This window comes from Pseudophryne corroboree, chromosome 5 (assembly GCF_028390025.1).
Source record: "Pseudophryne corroboree isolate aPseCor3 chromosome 5, aPseCor3.hap2, whole genome shotgun sequence".
NCBI lineage: Eukaryota > Metazoa > Chordata > Amphibia > Anura > Myobatrachidae > Pseudophryne > Pseudophryne corroboree.
The window spans coordinates 673,887,148-673,896,297 of NC_086448.1; positions in this window are offsets into that span (position 1 = coordinate 673,887,148).

Sequence of the window (9,150 nt, forward strand, 5' to 3'; positions counted from 1 at the left end):
ATTTCACCGACAAGGTGTCCACAAAGATCGCTCTGGGATCCTTTGTTCTTGACCCATATGCGGGCACTTTTGTTGTTCAGATGGGATGCCATGAGATCTATCTCTGGCAACCCCCATTTGTCTACTAGAGTCTGAAAGGGGATCAGTACGTAATCCCGCTGGACGGGATCCCGGCGGTCGAAATACAGATGCCGGAATCCCGACCACACAATCCCGACAGGGGTGGCGAGCGGAACGCAGCCCCTTGCGGGCACGGTGCCTCGCTACGCTCGGCACACTATTATATTCTCCCTCTATGGGTGTCGTGGACACCCACGGAGGGAGAATATGTCGGGATTGTGGCGGTCGGGATTCCGGCGTCTGTATTTCGACCGCCGGGATCCCGTCCAGCGGGATGTTGACCGCATCCCTCTGAAAGACCTCCGGGTGTAGAGCCCATTCGCTTGCTTGAATGTTGTGTCGACTGAGAAAGTCCGCTTCCCAGTTTAGGACTCCCGGAATGTATACTGCAGACAAGGCTGGAAGATGGAGTTCTGCCCACTTTAGTATGTGACTTACCTCCTTCATTGCTTTTTGGCTGCAATTTCCTCCCTGATGGTTGAGGTACGCTACTGCCGTCGTATTGTCCGAGTGGATATGGACTGGTTTTCCCTGAAGAATGTCCCTTGCCTGAATCAGTGTCCATGGCCCGAAGTTCTAACAGGTTTATTGACAGGCAACTTTCTTCTCTGGTCCATTGTCCCTGGAACCATCATTTTCCGGACACTGCTCCCCAGCCCTGAAGACTGGCATCTGTTGTCAGGATCTCCCAATTTGATATCTAAAAGGGTCTCCCTTTGTCTAGATGCGACGTCTGCAGACATAAAGGTTAATGACTTTCTTACCTTTACTGGAAGTACCATCGTCTGTTTCTTTATTGTCTGATGTGCTCCATTCCATCTGGCCAGAATCAGACTCTGTAGAGGCCTCGAGTGGAATTGTACATACTCCACCATGTCGAATGTTGACACCATCAACCCCATCACTCGAATAGCTGCGTGAATGGGGACTGTGTAACAAGTCCTGAATCTTTGACTGTACCTTGGATATCTTGTTCCGAGGTAAAAATACTTTCTGCAGACCTGAATCCAGTACAGCCCCCAAGTGAGTCATCTGTTTTGACGGCACCAGAGATGATTTTGCTCAATTTATGAGCCACCCGTGCCTCTGCAGACATGTTTTTGTCTGTTAGAGATGGCACAGGAGCAATTCCTGTGATTGTGCCAAGATTAAAAGGTCGTCGAGGTATGGAAAAATTCTTATCCCCTGCTTGTGGAGATAAGCTGCCATAACCACCATAATCTTAGTAAATACTCTGGGGGCTGTGGCTAACCCAAAGGGTAGGGCCTGGAACTGGAAATGCTGCTGGAGGATAGCGAACCTGAGATAACATTGATGGGACAGTGCTATAGAAACATGTAGGTAAGCATCCTGAATATCCAGGGATACCATATAATCCCCTGGCCCCATGGCCAAAACTATGGAGCGTAACGTCTCCATGTGGTACCTTGGTACCCAAATTTATTTGTTTCGCATTTTGAGATTGAGAATGGGCCGAAATGACCCATTTGGCTTCTGAACCAAAAATAGGTTGTAGTAAAAACCCTGTCCTCGTTGTGCAGGGGGTACTGGAATGAATACTCCTGACTGAAGCAATTTCTGAACTGCTTCTTGCAAAGCCCTGACCTTTGTCTCTACCCGAGACGGGCTGGTGCAGAAGAACCTTCGAGGAGGATGCTTCTTGCAGGGAAACACATAACCTAGAGATACTGCTTCTTGCACCCAGGCATCTGTTGTAGACTGCCGCCAGATCTGTGCAAACTGAAGAAGTCGGCCCCCTACCCTGGGGTCCCCCAGGAAGAGGCCCGCACAATCAGGCTGATGGCTTATCTTCTGGTTTGGAAGCTGGCCCTCTGGTAGCCCAATGCTTTTTTGACTTACCAAACTTATTGTATTGGTGCTGCTTATGATCACTTTTTCCCTTTTGTTTTCCTTGAGACAGAAAGGGCCAGAAAACTGTACCCCTAGGTTTGGGGTTATATGTGGAAGGAAACTTGACCTTCTTGGAGTCTGCTTCTGACTCCAGAATATCTGTCAATTCTTTACCAAACAATATTTTCAGAAGATTCCAAAACCTTCCAAAACCTTCTTAGATTCTGAATCAGCTTTCCACGTACGCAACCAAACTGCTCTGTGAGCAGCTATTGTTGAGGCTGATGCCCTAGAAATAATAGTATCCATATCTAATGCAGCTTATTCCAAGAATACTGCAACCTGTTTAATATGGGCTACAGTATATAGGATTTTTGCTCTCTAGAAGCTGATGAAAAATCACCTTCCAATGCATCAGCCCAGGCAGCCAATGCCTTTTCTATCCAAGCTGAAGCCATGGCCGACCTTATGATTGCTCCAGATAGGGAAAATATGGTTTTTAGAAAACCATCCAATCTCCTATCCGTGACATCATTGAAAGATGTTGACGGCAAAGGCAATATAGATTTTCGCACTCATCGAATCACATGCAGATCTACTTTAGGAGCCACCTCCCTTTTTGAACAGTCGCCGGCTGGAAAAGGATAATTGGAATCCCATTTTTTGGGAATTCTATATTTTTTGTTGGGTGTTACCCAAGCCTCTTCCATGATTTCCATCAGTTGGTCTGACCCTGGAAACTCAGTCTTAACTGTTTTGGGACGTTTAAACACAGGTGCCTTGGTTTTTAACACAGGCTCTGCTGAATCTTCTAAGGATAGAATGGCTTTCATTGCTCTATATCTATATCTACCTGAGCTGAGACCTTCTTCCTCCTCTTCGTATGTTGAAGTAGAGTAAACTGAGCTTTCATCTTCCGATGAATCGTCACGTGTAGACTGTGAAGGTGAAGATTTACTTACCATCGGTTTATCAGCTTGTTTCATTTGAGAAGCTGCTGGAGGAAATGATATACCGTAGGTAGGGAGCTGCATGTATGGGTACCTTATTCCTGGTACAGAAGCTGTAGGAATTATCCGTTCAGCTATACTGGACAAAGTCTGTGCAAACATAGCCCAAGGTGGATCCATCTGTACCTGAGGTTGTACAGGGATCTGCCTTGTATTCTGCTGAAAAGCAAAACTATTTATATATAAACCATCCTGAACCAGATCCTGAGAGGATAATACAGTTTTGCAAGACAAACATGATATGAGTGTTGCTGTAAGTGTACCTTTGCCGCTTTTAGACATGATAATCAGCACTTTCACAGTGTACTACACAATTTGTGACTAATCACTTTAATCCTCTAAAGTGATATCAATCTGACCCTACACAAGCACCAGCATTGAGGATCAGAAGAAACAACTGACAAACATATTAAAGTCAGCAATCACACTAGCAGTCAGTCACGTTATATATTAGTCATATGAGCACATCATCAACTACAAACACATTTTAAAGTATGTCGGAGCACATATTACTGAATCCTGTTTTACACAGATCTAATGTATTCAGACGCAATGCGAAGAAAACCACAGTAAATGTACACAGACTCATTGCAATAGGCACTTAACTATTCATACTGAAAAAGTAGATAGAAATTTAGTGCTGTATAGCCCATACTCAGTAGAGTGGGATACAGGGAGACTCACCTCGCTTCCAGTGATCGATCAATACGTTAGTGAATGCTGAGTGGATCCAGACGCTACTAGTGTACACTGCCACTCCATGAACCTATAGTGAACACAGACGCAGCAGTCACACAGCCGCCTATGCTGCGACCGAGTCTCCTCACAGTAACATTCAGTGAACACAGACGCAGTGGTCACACAGCCGCCTATGCTGCGACCGAATCTCTCTTGGTAGCACTCAGTGAACACCGACGCAGTGGCCGATGCTGCGACCGAGTCCCCTCTGGTAGCGTCCGAGACAGAAGCGAGGAATCAGTTCATGGCGGGAGACTCGGCGGAAACTGGTCATGAACCGGGGGGAGGGACGACCAGAAGAGCGTCTGACATGAACCCTAGGGGTCGCGGCCTCATGCTATTCCTGGTGCCTAAGATCCCTAAGGCCTAGCGCTGGTGCACCCGCGGTAGCAGCCACGTCAGCTACTGTTTGGTCGTCTCCTCCCAATACAGTGCGGCTGTGTCCGTATTCCATCTACTAAGCGGAACAGATGCCTTACCTTCTCTCCGTGCTCCGGCCACAGCCTGGTAACGTCTGCTGGACCTGCTAGTATATCCGACACAGACGCTCACTGAAACAGCACTGTACTCGTGGGTAAGCGTTGTCGCGACCCGGTGGAGAGTTGTTGGAACGACTCTTTCTAAGCGTATAAGACGCTGTTTAGAAAGATCACTCAAAAAAACGAGTAAGACTATAATAATAACATAAGAAAGCTTAGGGCTGCTAAAAAACCAGCAGCCCTCTGACCATGGTCCGGCTCCTGCAGCACCAAACAAAAAACTGATTTGCCTGAGCCAGTGGGCGGGATATATGGATGGGCCCGTTACATCCTGGGAGGCCAAAAAGCTTTTGATCGTTTGGTGCCAATCCTCTGTCGATCCATCATACCCCATTGTTATCCTGTGGATAACCTGTGGACCCTGCCGGAGAAAGCTATGTATATAAACAGATATATCAATGCACAGTAAAAACTGGATGAATATCACAGGGTACTTCTTCTAAATAACCCTGAAGTATGCACTTGTTCTTAACGAACACTGTCTAAACGACATGTAGAATACTTAAGTGTCCTGTAAATGCACAGCGCTGATGATGCAGGCGGCTTTACAGAGGCAGCATCACCCAGCAGTCCCAGAATCAGCGCAGCTGTGGGTAATGGCTCCCAAACGCTGACAGGGAGTGAGGGTGACAAAGAGATGCAGCTCCAGGGAGGGAACATTTACTCTAAATGGCACCCAGGGGCTGGGGGAGGGGCTACAGGCAAGAGCCTTATCCCCTTGCTGGACTTCCCCACCGGGTGCTGCGGGCCGTAATAAAATGGATTAAAGCCTACTTCGACTTGTGCCCTTGCCCTGGTGGTCTAGTGGGGTCCCTGTACTGCTACAGTATCCATGCCAGTGTGCGCGGCCCGCCTCCTAATGGCCACGGCGCATCGTGATTTCCAGCGGATCCCGCCTGGGGTACCCTCTGAGTGCGGCCACGCGATACCGGAGAACTTCGGTTAGTGTGCGCACCCTAGGTGAAGAACCGGAGCCTCCGCTGTAAGTACCCAGCCACAAGGGAAGCAGGAGTATACAGCGTCGCTGGGGGAGGTGATGGAGCTGCAGCAGGAGATATCAATGATATCTAGCACGAGTGCCTCTGCTGCAGCCCTTGAAAAAGTCCTCTATCTTCTTTAAAATAGCTCTTCTTAGGACTGCTGGAGCAGCCCTGCCTGTTAGCTGCCTCACAGTATCTGTATCAAGACATGTAGGATACTCAAGTGCTTGTAAATTCTCAGCGCTGACTACAGGCAGCTTTACAAGGGAGACCAACAGCAGCTATGCTCAGAAGATGGCATTCAGCGTCTCAGTCAGGGAGTGAGGGAGAGCGTGAGGCATCTCCAGGGCGGGAAATCTGCAGTGAGATGGCGTCCTGGGCCTAGGGAGGGGTTACAGGTCAAGCACCACCTCCCCTATGCTGGACTTCCACCCCAGGTACTGGAGAGCTTTGTTAAATCGGGCGTTTGTACACGAGACCTGTGCTCTGTTGTCCTGGTGGTCTAGTGGCATACCTGCCCAGTGAGTGTCCACGCCAGCACCACGACCTGTCTCCCTAGGTCACAGACAGAATGCAATTTAATGGTGGTCCCACCTGGTGGACCCTCTTACCTCCTCCCCGTAGCAACCGCGCGAACCAGTAGAGTGGTCTGCGACTCTGTGCCTAGGCCGTGACTTCTCCACTGTAAGTACCTGTGAATTAGGCTGCGAGAGCATGCGATGCAGCTTGGGAGGTGATGGAGCTGCAGAGCAAAAGAGCTGAAATAGTAACATAGTAATTATGGTTGAAAAGAGGCAATTTGCCCATCATGTTCAACCTGTATTAAGTTGTGATGAATCTTCATACCCGTTGAGTAATATTTTATGACTAGTTAATTACTATAACCCCCGCATTAACCATTTTGATATTTTAAATATTATAACCTTGGATATCATTTTCATTCAGAAATGTATCCATTCCTTTTTTAAATCCATTTACAGAGTCCACCATTACCACCTTCCCCGGCAGGGAATTCCACATCCTAATTGCCCTAACAGTGAAGAACCCTTTCCTCTGTTGCGTTCGGAACTTTCTCTCCTCCAGCCGCAGCGAGTGCCCACGTGTCCTAAACTGTGTTCTTTTAATAAATAATTCCTCTGATAACTCTTTGTAATGCCCCTTTACATATTTGAAGATATTAATAATATCCCCTCTTAGACGCCTCTTTTCTAGTGTATACATATGTAACCTATTAAGCCTTTCCTCATAATCCAGTCCCTCTAGGCCAGGGGTGCCCAACCAGTCGGAGGCAAAGAGCCAGAAAAGATCCATAGGCAAGTGCAAGAGCCACTATCATGTGCATGCCGTAGGCGTGCGCTCAAAAATGGGGGTGTGGCCTAGTTGTCACAAAGCCACACCCCATTTTTGTGCACACACCTTTCGGAATGATGTTTGTAGGAGTGTGACCTTGTGTCATAACCCTGTTTAGTCATGTTGTACAGTGCCACATACATATAAAAATGCCAAAAAATGGGTGCCACCACAGTGCCAGATAAATATATGCCCCCAGTGCCAGATACATATACACCCCCAGTGCCAGATATGCCCCCGATGCAGATACACATGTCCCCACAGTGCCTCCCACAGTGCCAGATATGCCCCCGATGCAGATACACGTCCACACAGTGCCAGATATGCCCCCGATGCAGATACACATGCCCCCATAGTGCCAGATATGCCCCCGATGCAGATACACATGCCCCCCCATAGTGCCAGATATGCCCCCAGTGCAGATACATATGCCCCCACAGTGCCTCACCCCCCCCAAAAAAAAAACAAAAACAAAGTGCTGCTTACCGTGCTGCTGTGAGGGGAAGGAGAGCGCAGCGCGCGCCTCTCCTACCCCTCCGTCTCCGGCGTGTATCTTCAATTCGGTGCCAGCCCGTGAGCCAATCAGGAGCCTTAGCTGCCGGTCCGCGAGCTCTGATTGGCTCACGGGCCGCCGCAGAATTGAAGATACACACCACCGCTGGAGACCTGCTGCAGTGGGAGTCTGGTGTATCGAGCCGCGGGTTGGCCACCGCTGCTCTAGGCCTTTAGTCAATTTAGTAGCTCGCCTTTGGACCCTTTCGAGTTCACTGATATCTTTTTTTTATACAGTGGTGCCCAAAATTGAACACAATATTCCAGGTGCGGTCGTACCAATGCTTTATACAGCGGCAGGATTACATCCAAGTCTCTTGACTCAATTCCCCGTTTTATGCACGCTAGCACCTTACTTGCCTTCATTACTGCGTTTTGACATGGTGTATGGTTATTAAGCATATTATCAATGAGTACCCCCAAATCCTTTTCCAAATCTGTTTTACCTAGTCATTCCCCATTTACTATGTAGGCTGCAAGTTCGTTTTTAGTACCGAAATGCATAACCTTGCATTTGTCTGTATTGAACGTCATTTTCCATTTAGACGCCCAGGGGGAGATTCAAATGTGTGAAAAGTCGGTTGGGAGTCTGTTTTTTTCCTATCTAATAGGGAAAAAAAAAAAAAAAACTCCCAACTGACTTTTCAAACATTTGAATCTCCCCCCCCCCAGAGTTCAAGCTTAGATAGATCATTCTGTAAGGACTCCACATCCAATTCCGAGTTAATTACCTTACACAGTTTAGTATCATCTGCAAAGATTGACACTGTGCTTCCCAGGCCTATTTCTAGGTCATTGATAAATATGTTGAACAGTAGTGGACAGAGTACAGAGCCTTGTAGTATACCGCTGACTACTGGGGACCAGGTTGAGTACTTCCCGTTGACCACTACTCGCTGTACCCTGCAATCCAACCAGTTGCTTATCCATGTGCAAGTAGTTTTTCCTAGGCCAAGCTCCTTTAATTTGATGATCAGTCTCCTGTGAGGCACTGTATCAAATGCTTTTGCAAAATCTAGGAAGACTACATCCACTGCTTTTCCCTGATCAAGATTACTCACTTCCTCATAGAAGCTAGTTAAGTTAGTCTGACATGACCTATCCCTCATAAACCCATGCTGGTTCTTGCTAATAAGCCTAGTGGTCTGTAGATACTCCTGTATGCTGTCCCTTAGAATTCCTTCCAATATTTTCCCCACTATTGACGTCAAACTAACTGGTCTGTAGTTACCAGGAATATTTTTGGATCACTTTTTAAATAATGGCACTACCTCAGCTATACACCAATCCTTTGGTACCATGCCTATTCTAATTGAACTATTGAAAATCAAGTATAGGGGTTGTGCTAGTTGTGAACTAAGCTCTATAAGAACCCTCTGGTGAAGCCCATCTGGACCAGGTGATTTATTAACCTTAATTTTACTTAGTCTCTCCTGGATAACTTCTTCACGTAAACAAGTTTCTAACCATGGATCTTTACTGTCACAAATGTTATGCTCTACTCCCACCAAAATGTCACTATGACTTACAGAACTGTCAGCCCAGCAAGAGATGAATAAATCATCTTTCAGAAAAGTTTTCAGGTGCCCAGTGCAGCCCTCTTGATAGGTGACCTGCTGGTGCAGGCACCAACTCGAAACTGAGCTGAGTACCTGGAGGTGGGGATGTAGAGGGGGCCCTGGTGCACCCTGGGACAGCTGAGGCTTTAGCCTGTTGGTGCCTCAGGGTCAAGATCTAACCTGCTGCAGAAAGGTAAATATTTTTGCAAAACACTTACAGGTCACTGGGAGAGCTGTCGGTACCCTTTACACAGTAAATAAGCAGTTACTACCAGTCTTTCCTTTAAGACAGAGGTTCCCAAACTGTGTGCCGTGGCTCCCTGGGGTGCCTCGGGACACTTGCAGAGGTGCCCTGGGTTGATGGTCCAGGACCAATTCAAATTATTCATGGTCAATATAATAGGCAAAACCAGTGCTGGTGGCTGCCAGTGATTAAATGTGGCCAAACAGA